This window comes from Phocoena sinus, chromosome 6 (assembly GCF_008692025.1).
Source record: "Phocoena sinus isolate mPhoSin1 chromosome 6, mPhoSin1.pri, whole genome shotgun sequence".
Lineage (NCBI taxonomy): Eukaryota > Metazoa > Chordata > Mammalia > Artiodactyla > Phocoenidae > Phocoena > Phocoena sinus.
In genome coordinates, this window is record NC_045768.1 from 81,880,845 (window position 1) to 81,895,425 (window position 14,581).

Genomic DNA, 14,581 nt, shown 5'->3' on the forward strand with positions numbered 1-14,581 from the left:
TTTCTTGGTTGCAGCTTGCAGATTTCTCAGGAAGTACTCTGATTGGCTCAGCTTAGTTAGATGCTTAACTCTGGACCAATCAACTGGGGCCAAGGGATCGATGAGGATCAAATTGCCTAACATGACCCACATCATAACTGCATGGACACTGGGGTGAGTGGAGGAGGAGAAGAGAGATTCTGAAAAAGCAGAATGGCAGTTGTTCACTATAGTCCATCCTTTGCCCAACACAAACACATTTTTTCCCTATATGTATGATTCCCAAAATGCCCTCACCTATATAATCCAACCGTCTCACTGTACATGTGCCAATAAATTCATTTCCTTTTCAGTGGAGGGCAGCTCAATGACACATCCAGCTACTGCTTCTGGAGGTTATATCATAGGACCAATATTCTTCGTATATAGTTTCCCTGGGTAATGTCCCTTCATGTTCTAGTCAGGTCTCTATAGGGTGTGAACATGGCTTCTAATAATCCCATTACCGTTGTTTGAACTGCCTTTGAACTACCTTTAAACCACTCCTCCCCACGCCCCAAAAAAACCTCCTGATATTTAGAGATGGAAGAAATAGAGAATAAAATGGAGTAAAAAGAAAGCATTGTATAGTGGTCACTATCCAGAAAATTGTCTATAATATTTTGGCCATGAATAACAATGAAAATGATGGGACTAGGAAATCTCTTGGCAGCTGTGTGTTGACTCACTTCTTTGGCTGCAGAGTTCCTCCATCAGCCAATCTGGCTGCCCCAGGTTTTGCCCGCAAAGACAAGATTTCTTACCCAGTGCTCTGAGAGCACCATTGTGGAGGATTTGTCTGTGGGGTACTCTACTATTTAGCACTACACTTTCTGGTGGTGTCTTAGGGATTTTCCTGGAATTGAGCAATCACAGATCTCTGCATTTATGAGGATTGGGTATGGTTTTATTTTTCCTCCCAGATGATACAATTCTTTTACAACTATTCTTTTAAAATCAGCCATCTGTTAGTCTCATCTGTGGGGGGGTGGGGAGAATTCCTTTGGCTAATACTATATTTCATTGATCCTAAGGCACATTTTTTTCTAGTTTAAACAGCTCTGAAATCAGAATATGTCTTACAATTAATGGCGTGTAATAGGTTTTAAGCCTCTTTTTTTAAGTTATTCATTTAGTAATTCAAATAACTTGCCTCATAATTGATGGAACATGTGATTTACTAAATATAGTAATTTTATCAGTCAGAGTTCTTTATCACAAATAATAGAATCCACTGGATAGTTGAAGCATAAAAGGGATTTGTTAAAAGATATTACTTAAGGGGCTTCCCTGGTGGCACAGTGGTTGAGAGTCCGCCTGCCGATGCAGGGGACACGGGTTTGTGCCCTGGTCCGGGAAGATCCCACATGCCGCGGAGCGGCTGGGCCCGTGAGCCATGGCCGCTGAGCCTGCACGTCCAGAGCCTGTGCTCCGCCACGAGAGAGGCCACAACAGTGAGAGACCCACGTACTGAAAAAAAAAAAGATATTACTTAGCTCAGAATCGTTAGCCCTAGGGAAATGGACTTGAGGATAAGTTTCTAGGAACAACACCCAAACCATACCATACAACCTGATGAGGAAATCACAGTCATTACCACTCCAAATACTAAGCTCTATGGCACTTCTGTGGTAAGAACTCAGTTCTGCAACCACTAGGAAACCAATGCTGTTACTACTACCATTCCCAAAAGCTAGATACTTGCGCTATACGAAAATGAAGTCCTATGTCCAACCTGCTTCCTTTCTTCATCAGTCAGAATTCGTTAGGCAACACAGTAGTTACAAACAACCCCCAGATCTTACTGGCTTAAAATAGCAAAGATGTATTTCTTGCTCAGCTACAGTTCCAGCATGGGTGAAGTGGGGAGGAAGGGCCTTGCTCACTGCGGTCACTCAAGGATCTAAGCTTTTGGAAGCTCCACCATCTTACAATGATGCCACCTTCTTGATATGAACCTTCAGAGTTGGCTGTGGCAGAAGAGAGTGAGGGAAAACGTGTACTGGCTTCTGCTCACATTGCATCGATCAAAACAAATCTCGTGGCCACAAGTGCAATCCTCCTGGTGCTTAGAAGGAGAGGAGAACCAGAAATATTGGTGAACTTTGGTGATATTTACCTTGCTCATATCGCTCACTTCCAATCAAAATCTCACGTGGGGGAAGTAGCATGCCTATAGACAAGCTGCAAGGGGTGCTGGGAATTTTAGTTCTGACTTCTGTACTGAGGAGGCTAGGTTTTAAAATGGGAGTTTTCCCGTGTAGAAAAACTATTTAAAAGTTGAACACATCCATGAATACAACAGACTTCCGCTTCCATAATCAATACTAGAATTTTGTAGGACCATGCTCTCTGAATCTTCAGGTTTGCCAAGAAGATGCAAGGTCTGTGCAAGCTCTTGGAGCAGTTTTCCTTTTGTAGCACTACATCTGGGGGCTCTTTCAATCTCTCTGACTATGGCTTCTGGCTTCATGGGACATCTTAGGCTGGAGTAACAGGACTGGAAACCTTTCTTCTTCAACCTGCCCTTGAATGATGCCTTTGCCTCGCCTGCATTCCATTCAACTCATTTTACGATGAGAGGCACCGTCACATGTGCCTGGAAGGGTAAATCCAAAATGGTGGTCTGCAAGCAGTTAGAGGACAACAGAGTAAGTGTTAACTTATTTAACTTGGATAACGAAACGTGTTTCATTCTTGACCTCAGACTGCTAGGAGCTAGGTCATTATGCGCCTGGCTGAACTGCAGACGCTGAGTTATTGGCCGTTCACTGATGTTGATGCCCTGATGAGGAAACTGAGAGGTCCCAGAAATCAGGGTGGAGGTACGTTGGAAGAGCCAGAGGAATTGAACAAGCCCTGCTTTTTGTCCCCACCCTGCCTTCTCTCTCTCCTTTTTTCTCTCCTGACAAGCTTCTTATGCTTTCTCAGTCCACATGATAATAATAACAAACCCAGCTTCTGACAGTTCTCAATTTTATAGCTTAAATCCAGGTACCTAACAAAATGTTGGCTCATCCCTTTCAGTTCCAGTTCAGGCTTATTCTTCTCAGTTCCAGGTCCAAAATTTCCAGGGACCGGCTCTCATCAGCCTGGCTTTGGTCAGATGCCATTCCCTGCACCAGTGACCTGTGGAGGGGGTGGGCGGTGGGGTCATAGGATGGTGATTCCCCTGATAACCATATGAGTTCCCACCAGAAGGGAAACAAAATGTAAAAGCGGATACCATACTAACGTTCATGGGTACAGGGGAAAAGATAAATATTCAACATAAATAAGGAAGAAGCTCTCAGAGAGAAGGAAAACTGGGAGGGAACATAGTTTTAAGGAAGCTAAGAAAGGACAGAGGTTCAAGAAGGAGGGAGAGGTCAGCAATCCAAAATGTCAAAGAAGGTCCAGTAGTTTATAGAAAGGGACCATTGGATTTAAGAACAAGGAGGTTGTTGATTATCTTGGCAAGCAGTAGTTGCAGTGGACAGTAGAGATGGGGTATGTGGTGGACGCCAGATTTTAGTGGTTTCATGAGTAAGAAGTGGATGCAGTATAGATGATTGACTGGAAAAGTTAGGTGGAAGGAGAAGAGATACAGAAGGATGTAGGATTAGAGGAAGTTTTCTTTTTTTCTAAAAATTTCTTATGTGTTTCTTACACAGGCATGTTTAAATACTGGTGAGAAGGAACCAGGAGAAAGGATATAATTGATAGCTATTTTTATCATTACTCTCCATCTCCCCTGGGCTGTACAGATCCAGGCATGCAGGGAGAGGGATGAGGGATGGAAGCTAAGGCCCTGGCAGAAGATGTGAACCACTTCAACTTTTGCTAGGCCACACTGGAAAGTAGGGCAGAGAGAGGAGGTGCCTGGCCTCAGCATTGGGTGACCCAGGTTGGGGCCCAGGGAGTACCCAAGGCCCTGGGATCGTACCATGGTCTGTGCCCAGATAGAGAGGCCTTGTGTAGAGAACAAAGGGGCCCAGGGCTGCAGCCAGCAAGTGGGGGCAGGGTAGACACAAAGCAGTTACACTCTGGGACAGGCAAACTTGCCATGTGCTGTGGTTCCTATCTCAGAACCGTGCCTGTCGCTGCCCCCTCCGCACTTACTCCTTCCTCCTCCTGCTTTCTCAGCTCCACTTCCCCGCCTCCCATCACTCCTCAGCCGCTGCCCCCAACTTCTGCTCTCAGCATCCCTGAAGCTGGCTCACCAAGGTCACTTTCATCTCCTTGTCACAGCCAATGAATACTTTTCTGCCTTTATCTTTGTTGACTTCTTGGCAGCAGTGAGGCTGTTGAGCAGTGAGGCCCTTCTTGAAACCCTACCTCTCCTTGTCTTCCACGAAGCCACTCTCTCTGGGAACGTTTATTCCTCCTCCTAAAATGACAACTATTGTTTATGAAGCACCCAGAGCAGTACGTGCATCACAGATATCCCTCACCTTCATACAGACCAGGTCCATGGAGCAGATGAGGGAACCGGGGCTCAAGGCGATCAGGGGGCTTTTCTAAGGCTCTACAGCAGCAGTGATAGCCTGGATTATAACCCGAATTTGCTGCATTGCCCCCAGCTCTGGCATGCTGCTTGGCTGCCTCACCTCTCTGGTCCCTCCTCAGCCTCCTTGGTGGGCTGTGCTCTCTGCACCCACTCCTCTCTCCTCCCCTCCCCTCCCCTCCCCTGCTGCTGCTGTTGTTACAATATTAAGAGCTAAGATTTATGGAGTGTTTACAACATAGTAGGCACTGTGCTAAGTTCTTTATACACAACATCTCATAAAATCCTTACAACCCTATGAGGTAGGTGCTGTTTTCCCATTTTCCACTTAAGGAAACTGAGTCTTAGAGAGATTGATCACCTTGTCCCAGGTCAAAAGGAGCCCGGGTTTGTCTGACCCCAGAGCGCATTCTTGTAACAACTGGCCAGATGGTTTCGTGCCTTACACTTGACATGTCTGCATCTGACCTCGGCTACCCCTTACGTGCTATGTGACCACAGGCAAGTGATTGAATGTCTGAGCCATGGTTATTATCAACTTCCCCAGAGTCTGTACTCCTTCTGTGCTCACCAGTTCAATAAACAGTCCTACCATCTTCCAAATCAACAGGGGTTGCAAGTGACTCTTCCCTCTCCACCCCACATCCATCAAGACGTGGGGTGGAGGGGGAAGGGAGAGGGCAGACTGTGTGCTCTCCAAAGCACAGTTCTCCAAACTGGTGGTTACCAGTGGGGAAAGGGAAGTGGGGAGGGAAAACAGAGAGGTAGGGGAGTAAGAGGTACAAACTATTAGGTATAAAATAAGCTACAAGGATATACTGTACAACACATAGAATATAGCCAATATTTTATAAAAATTATAAATGGAGCATAACCTTTAAAAATTGGGCTTCCCTGGTGGCACAGTGGTTGAGAGTCCGCCTGCCGATGCAGGGGACGCAGGTTCGTGCCCCGGTCCGGGAGGATCCCACATGCCGCGGAGTGGCTGAGCCCGTGAGCCGTGGCCGCTGAGCCTGCGCATCCAGAGCCTGTGCTCCGCAACGGGAGAGACAACAGTGAGAGGCCCGCGTACCGCAAAAAAAAAAAAAAAAAAAAAAAAAATTGTGAATCACTATATTGTATGCCTATAACATATGATATTGTACAGCAACTATACTTCAATTTTTTTAAGAATGAAAAAAAGGCCAGAAAAAGCTCAGTAGTCACTGCCCCAGCCCTAGTCCTTCAACCTGCCCTCAGGCCTCACACATCATTCACTCAAAGCGCCTCACTCAGGCCTGCTGCTGCTCTCATCACCATGGGTTCCACATTCTCTTCCTCCTTCCCAACCTCTGCACGGCCCCCAGAGCAATCTTTCCCAAACACAAACCTGGCCAGGTCTCCCCAGCCCCCAGGGCCCCCTGACTCTCAGCAGAAGCCCCTGAACCTCAGCCTGGCTTTCAAAGCCCAGCCTGCCCAGCCCCACCTCCTCTGCTACCCCAGCTCCCGCAGGAGGGGCCTCACTTTCCTGCCCTTACACCCCCAACCCGGGGCCGTGTCCCCTCCCTCTCCACAGTCCTCCCCACAACTGGTATGTGTTCCTTCTGGTGACACTGAGCCCAGGGGTGGGTATGCTCAGGTGTGCAAAACTGGTGATGTTTCTCTATTTTAGAAACTAAATAATTATATACACGAAATATATATTTATATATAAATTATATACATTTACATAAATATATAAGCCAAATATATAAGTATATTTTATAAACTAAATATATGGTTGCATAGCAATGCGAATATACTTAATAGCATAGAACTATACACTAAAATGGTTAAAGCAGTAAAACCAAACCAAACCAGACTAAATGTAACCCCTCTCCAAGGTCCCAGTCCCTGGAGCAGTAGGAAGGTCATTTGGGGGGCCCCTCCTCACCCCATCCTCTCTAACTGTGCAGAGGTCCTGGGTATTTGACGCTGTGATTCACATGGTCTCTGCTGAGATTCCCAGGCTGGAGCTCAATGTCCAGGAGCCTCCCTTCCCAAGCCCACCCTGACCCCTCTCCTAGGGCATCTTTAGGGAGTGTTTATGGGTCCCATCTGCCCATGCAAATGCAGATCCTCTTTTCATTTGGAAGGACTCTCTGGATGGCTTTGCCCCCTCTCCCCTCTCCTTAGCAAAATCCCCGCAAGAAGCTTAGGCCTTCAGAAGGCAGAGTCAGGAAGATGTCTGTGGCTGGCTCAGCCTTGGGCCTGAGATCCTCACCCCACGAGACAGGGAGAAAAAAGGCCCAGCCTTCTGCCTGAGACAGGAAATAGAAGACAGGAGGTAACTCAGCGAGCTAAGCCGGCACACCAACACCTGCCTCAGGCGGTCAGATCTCTAGGGGGCAGCAATCAAAAGGTATCTTTTCCTGCTTGTACAGACATACGCTAACACACAGACACACACTAACACACAGACACATAACCCATAATCAGAGACACACAGCATACAAGCAGAGACATGTATGCAGAAACAACAAGCTTAGCCACAGACACGGGCATGTACATGAAAATACACATCCATATGGGACACATGTGTCTAACACTCACTACTTACATATCCGGGAAAACACACTTAAAGAGGTTCACAGGTCTCCATAATACACACACACACACACACACACACACACACACACACGTGCCCGCCCAAAGGTAAACCTACCAACAGACTCAACAGCTGTCAGCAAATGTGTTTTGGACCAATGACCGAGGAAAGAAGTCAGAGAGAAAGACCCAGATCAGTTTTCTAGAGATTGGAAGAGTGTGTGTTATGTGGAGGAGAGGCTGGTGGGAGAGAGCCAGGTAGAAACAGGGAAGGAAGAGATCTTGACACCAAGGAATGAGTGTAATGATTATTTATATGGTTCCAACTACTCACCTAGCCCTCATTTACCCATCTGTTCATTTAATAGTTACTGAGCTGGGTTCTCTGCTGGACTTAGTAGGCAGAGAGCCTGGTCCCCAGCCCTGTCCTCGCAGACATGAGCTGTGAGGGAGAGAGGCCTATCCGTGAGCAGCTGTAACAGAGATGGCAAGTGCTGTGATGGGGGATACACACTCTGGGCAGCAGTGGAAGGTAGGCAATGTCAGGGAAACTTGAACTGAATATTGAACAAGTAGGAGTTGGGGGGATGAAAGAGATGGGTGAGGAGGTCAACTTAGGCTAAAGGAACAGCATATAGGAATGTCTGATATTAGTTTTCTGTTGCTGTTTTAATAAATTATCGTACATTTAGTGGCTTCAAACAACACAGATTATTCTCTTACAGTCTGAAGGTCAGAGGTCTGAAATCAGTTTCACTGGGCTAACGTCAAGGTGTAGGCAGACTTGGTTCCTTTTGGAGGCTCTGAGAGGATAATCAATTTCCTTGCCCTTTCAGCTTCTAGTGGCCGCATGTGTTCTTTGGCTTGCGGATCCTTCCTACATCTTCCAGCCTCTGCTTCCATCATCCCATCACCTTCCCCTCTGACTCCGAGGACTCCTGCCTCGTTTCTATTAGGATGGCTGTGATTACATCCACAGCACCTGATAAGCCAGGATAATCTTCCCATTTTAAGAGCCTTAACTTAATCACAGTTGTAAAATCCTTTTACCATGTAAATTAACATTCCCAGGTTTGGGGAATTAGGATGGACTTTATTTGGGGGCCATTATTCAGCCTACCACGGGGTGGGGGGGTATATTATCTCACAATTTTCAAAACATCCTCTAATGTAAATCTTGTTATCTGCAGATTGAAGAGGAATCTGAGGCTCGAGATTAGGTGATTTACCTTAAACCAAAAGAGATAGATAGATTGATAGATAGATAGATGATAGTCTTTTAAAACTGAAACAAGTTACATGCTTATTATTTTTAAATGATTTATAAGCCATATAAAAGAATACAGAGAAAAATGCAAAAAGTCACTCAAAAATCTCACCATGCAGAAATGGTCAGTATTAACATTTGTGTGCAAAAAGCATTGAGAGATTGAGAGAGAGAGGTAGAAATAGAGCCAGACAGATAGAAAAATGAATGAGACATACTACAGAAGCTATTTTCTTAACCAAAGTACAAAGTGTACTGTTACTTGAATTTAATAGAGGGGAAAGAAACTAAAGTGAAAATGAAGGAATAGCTGAACTTCAGCTAATATTCCTTCACCTCAAAAAAATATTCATTTTTTTTTTAAAATATTCATTCTTAAAAGACCCCTCTCAAGAAAACGATTTCAGTTACGAGATTGGAGTAGGATTTTTACAATTATGTTTCAGTTTTATATGCATATTAATTGCTCGGAACTGTGAAAGAAAATGTGATTAGTACTTCTGCCCTCCTTCGCACTCCTTTTCTCCATTCCAGATTATATTGCCAGTGTTGTTTTTACTTTATCAGGCTTTATAATATTTACATTCTGTTCTGCAGCTAAAATTCCTAAGGTTGAATCTTCATCTAAATGGCGTTAAGTCCTTTTACCATGAATTTCCCTTCCTCAGCCCCTTATTTTGATTCATCTCTTGGCTGATTGGATTTTGTCATGGAGTAGTTTTTCCAGAAGGGCTCACGAGTTCTGTATCCCCAAATTCATGATTGAGATCAACCCCCTGGCTGGTTATGTTTTGGGGTGATACTTTTTTACCCTCAGAACTTTGTAGATTTTGATTCATTATCTTCGTTTGATGAATGTTATCTTGGAGAAATCTGAGATCAGACTGAATTTTCCCCCTGAGATGACTTGCCTTTTCTGCCTAGATTCCTAAAGTATTCTTATTTTATCCTCTAAGTTTGGTTACTAAATCAGTGTGTCTTAATGTCAGTGCTATTCCGTATCAATTCTTCTAGCATATGGTGTGCACTTCCAATCTGAATATTCAGTTCTTCCTTCATTTCAGGGAAAGCTTTCCTGTGTTTCATACCTTAATAACTTTTTCTGTTCCATTTTTGGAACCTCAACTTTAGGGCTGCTAACGGTTATGCTTATGGTAGCTTGTCTTCGTCCTATCTATTAACTTCGCTCTAATTGCTTTAATATCTTTACCTTTTCCCATCACATTTACTCGATATCTCAAGCCTTTCCTACACATTACTTTGGTGTCCAGTCGTATCCATTCTGTGTTTTGCTGTTCCTGGTTTATTTATTACATCTGTAATAGTATTGTTTTGGTCCTTTATTATTTTCCCTTAGTTCCGTGATCTCCCTTTTCATCTCATTCTGTTGTTTTATCTTGTCTTTGAGTTCTTGTTCTATTGATTTCATGCTATTATTAAGGCCTTTTATAACAGGAAGAACTTGCCAGAATCTGCTTTTATTCCTTTGGTTGTGTTTTCTTCTAGATTGGGCTCTTTATCTATTTTTGCATTCTGTCCTCCTTGTTCCTTTCCTTCCCTCCCTCCCTCCCTTCCTTCTTTCCTTCCTTCCCACCTACATTGTGGCTGTGGTCTCTGTGCCTAGAGGCCATGCCCTTTCCTTCCCTCTTACATCTGCCATGGCTCACATTTAGCACACCTCTCCTTGCTCCGGAGTTGAGCCCCTTCCCATCTTGTCTGGACCAGTTTATCTTCCCCTGGGAGCTACGGTTTAAAAGTTGACTGTTGCTTTCACACCCACCCGCCCCATTTCTGCAGCCTGAGGGTGGCTTGGCTGGGGCTGCCTGCTGACCTTGATGGGGCCTGAGCGCTGCCTCTCCTCTGAGGCCCTGTTAGACATGCTGCTCCAGCTGGCGGGTGGGGCACATCCCATCCTGTGGGCTTTGGCTTGCCGCCCTAACCTCAGCCCAGCACCCTGGAAGATGCCGAGCCAAGGCAGCTCTTCCTGCCTCTCCCGAGGTCTCGTGGAGGAACATAGGGGCTTCAATTTACAAAGGGTTTTTTCCCCCAGATTTTTCCTAAGGTTACCTACTCACTCAACAGTCCACATCTCTCAGATTACAGTATATTAGTGAGAAATCTTGGTGTCCTGTTGACTTGCCTTTTCTCAATGCTACTTTTGGGCATGGGGTTAGGAGACACACCACTCACTCATTGCACCAGAATCTTCTGTTATTTTCCTTGGCTATCACATTTTAAGGTTTATAAAAGGAATTTCCAGGCTTCCCTGGTGGCGCAGTGGTTGGGAGTCCGCTGCCAACGCAGGCGACACAGGTTCGAATCCTGGTCCGGGAAGATCCCACATGCCGTGGAGAAACTAAGCCCGTGCGCCACAACTACTGAGCCCGCGCACCACAACTACTGAAGCCCGCGCGCCTAGAGCCCGTGTTCCGCGGCGGGAGAAGCCACCGCCATGAGGGGCAGGCGCACCGCAGCGAAGAGTGGCCCCCGCTCGCTGCAACTAGAGAAGGCCTGCGTGCAGCAACGAAGACCTAACGCAGTCAAAAATAAATAAATGAAATAAATACATTAAAAAAAAATTTCCTTGTTTGGTTGGACTTGAGCTCATAACAGCATTTTTGTTTTGGTTTGTTTTGGCTTTTGTTCAGTTTGTTAGTGGGTGGGTAGGATGGAGTAGAGTGATTCTGTGACTGTGGTGCCACTTTGCCGTCCTGTCTCCGAGATTCCCAGACTTGCTCTGTCCATACCTCCTCCCTCAGAGCCCTCCTCTGGGCAAGATCCTAGCAGCACTGCCCCCATCACTTTCAGGTCCCAGAGGTGAGACAGGGGCCCGCCGGACTAGGCCTCAGCACACAGTGGGTGCCCAGCCCACGGTAAAGCGGGAATGAGCAGGGAGTGTCTCATGCGGGCAGCATCAGAGGGACCTCAAATGCTTCACAGGAGCGCATCGGGCAGGGAACAGCATGAACCAGGGCATGGTGATAGGAGAGCTAGAAACAATGATCGGGGATCGGGGTAGGGTGGGGTGAGGGTGAGGTGTCCAGCTGAAGGAGTGCCAGCTGAAGGGAGCAGAAGGAGAGAAGCTGGAGAGGAGGGCAGGCAGGGCCTAGGCGTGCAGACTGGCCTGGGGGCTGCCCCTGTGTGTGACCAAAGCCCTTAGTGTCTGGACTCTCGGGGATACTCTGGTGGGCAGGGGCGGTTACAGGTAGGGGAAGCCTGGTCCTACCTCTCCTCCCCATCTCAGCCCCTGCCAGGGAAACTTCTCTGACTGAGCCACTCCCATGGCCTCCCTGTCCTGGTGTCCCAAGAGGCTCCTGCTCTCTCCGCCACAGCCACAGGCAAGGCCTCCACCCAGCCACACTGGGCACACACTGACACATCACAGACATGACCCCTGCTCACCCAGTCACACAAAAGCGTAACTGCACGGCCGTGCACCATCACACAAACTTGCCCGCGATGGCGCAGTGACACACGCTATCGCCAGCACACTTTGCACACAGCCCCGCACTGTCTGGCTCCCTCTGGGGCCTTTGGCTCTGATTCTCCTGAGAGCTTGCCCTGCCCCCTGGTGGCCACTCCCCAAGCCACTGACCTTCTGGAAGGACCCAAACGGTCCATCCCCTCCAGGGCCTGGTTCCTGTGCAGAGAAGCTTCTAGCCTTAACAACCTCTCCCCTCAGACTGGTGCCGTCTGACAAGCCGTCTCGGACCCACTTGCTCCCAGGTAGGCCTCTCCTATCAGGCGAGCACTGTTAGGTGAGGCCTTCTCAAACAGGCTGACCAACTCTCTCAGTCTCCTGGGGCTGAGGGGTATTCGGTGCTAAAACTGGGCAAGTCCCAGGCAAACTATGACGAGTTGGTGAGCCTATTCTGGGACCTGTCTGCCTCCAGAGTAGCTTCTCCTGAGACTGGACCCTTCAGATGCTCTCTGGATCAGCTTAGCCCCTCAGACTGGCCCTCCCAAACACAATCTCTTCAGCAGTGTGTCCCGCACCAGTCTCCCCTCAAACTAACCCTGTCACGCAGGCCTTCTCAGACCCGCTCAACTTCAGGTTAGCCTTCCCCATCATAGTGGCTCTGTCAGATAAAGCCCCTTCCAGCCTCTCTCCTCAGACTGGCTCCATCCGACTCCTCTCCTCAGAACTCCTTCCCCTCCACCCTCCTCTGAGGAGAGGAGAGGGGTGTGAGGACTACACTCCAGCCCTTCTTGCCCCCAGGTCTTTAGCCTTACATCCACAGACAGGTGCTACCACCTGAAGGTCCTTTCTCTACCTGTCCACATCCAGTAGCTCTGGCCTGTGGGCACAGTGAACACGTGGGCCCCAAGACATAGAGACACACAGGTGCAGGACACGGGGCTGGGTTTGCAGCCAAGCATTCCATTCTCACCATGTGACAATGAACTTTCTCAGAGTCCCAGCCTAGGGAGGTAAGTGAGCTCACCGGCTCTGGAGGGTTCTCAAAGCCAGAGGCTGCACAGAGGTATTCCTGCCTGCTGTCTCCCGACCACCTTCCCTCTCCTGGCTGGCTACTGGGAGGCAGATGTGGGATGCATGTACTGACAGCTGCCTGCCCGGGAGACTGAAGGGCAGGCAGGCGGCCGAGAGGGGGCAGCAGAAGCCAGGACAGCCCCCGGCTCAGGCCAGAGAGGCACAGCAGTCACAGGCTGGGGTCCGGACCAGGGCAGGAACACACAGAGGGAGGCAGAGAGGGAAGGACTGCCAGACTCAGGGAAGAGGAACAGAGACACAGAGCTGGTGATGGAGATACACACACAGAGAGACAGAAACACAGAGAGACACAGAGAGACTCTGAGATGGAGATAGACCCCGAGAGACTGAGGGAGGAAGGCAGAAAAAGAGAAGACTGAGAAATAGGAAGGAGGGACAGAGGCAAAGACAGGGATGGTGACAGAGAAAGAGACGGCTAGAGAGACAAAGAGGGCAGCAGAGACAGGAGACATAGAGAGAGAGAGATGGGAGAGGGACATGCAGAGAGAAACACAAGGACAGGGACCAGGACAAAGACATGTTCAGCGATAGGCATGGGACGGAGACAGAGACAGGAATGGGTTCAGAGAGAAGAGGATGGGGCAGAGACAAGTTAGTTTATAGGAATGGGGCACAGAGGAGGGTTCCCATCCCCAGTGCCCCTTGAAGGAGGAAGGAGAACTGTAGTGAGCTGAAAGGCTGGGCTGCTGTGCACCTTGGGCCTGGGATCCAAGTCTCCCCCTGCAGTGCCCCCAACCCCCAACAGCAGTGTTTTCATTCTCCAGGTTCTGCTCTAGCTCCAAGAACTGATGCCTATAGTTGTCCCCAGCTCCCCAGAACCGCGATGAGCTATAACGTATGTGGAAGGGACAGCAGGCAGAGGCGGCAGCAGACAGCAGCCAAGACCCTCCAAGGTGAGCAGCCCCTGTGAGCTCGAGGGCCAGGACCCCCAAGGAGGGATGACCACCTCCGGGCTGAGGTCCAGTCTGGTCAGAGACAATGACACTGCCCCTTCGGCCACCTCAGGGCTTAGGACGGGGCTGGGTCTCTCCCTTGGGGTTGGGGGCAGGGAGACGGCCCAGTCCTCCTCTCCATCGGCCTCTGAGGCTCCAGCAATCCCCCTCCCCTCCGTCTCCTCCCCAGGCCCCACGTAATTGCTTTCCCATGTTGCTAATGATGCCCAAGCCCTGGGTGGGCGGCGGGTGGGTCAGGGCTGACCAGGGCTCTCAAGGCAGGGAGGCAGCACAGGCCAGAGACTCCCTAATTCAGCCCTCCTACCGCAAGGACGGGGAAGGGGGAGGTTCAGACCCACCCCGGGGATACAATGTCCTTCGTGAGAGTTGGGGACCCCCTACTCCCCCACCCCTGCTGGACCTGGAGTGCAGGTTTCAGGCCCGAGCCACACCTCAGAGACCAGACAGACGGAACTGGGGGTCCAGGACACAGAGACAGGTCCATAGCCACTTCTCAGGATGTCCATCCTGGTAGCCTCTTCCTGTGGATGAGCAGTGCGCTCCCACAGCTGGGGCTAGGCTATTTGGCTTGAAACACCACAGGCCTCTCTACCCCGACACCGGCCTTTGCTTTCCATGGCATCTCCCGCCTGGAACACCCGTCTCGTCCTCTAGTGCCCGGCCTGGAGGACAGCCAGGCACCTTCGCTCTCAGCCCCTCACCCGCCCGGAGTCCTGTCCAGGCCTGACTCATGAGTACTCCTGGAACTGTGACCCCTCCTCCCAGGGCATCATCCCAGG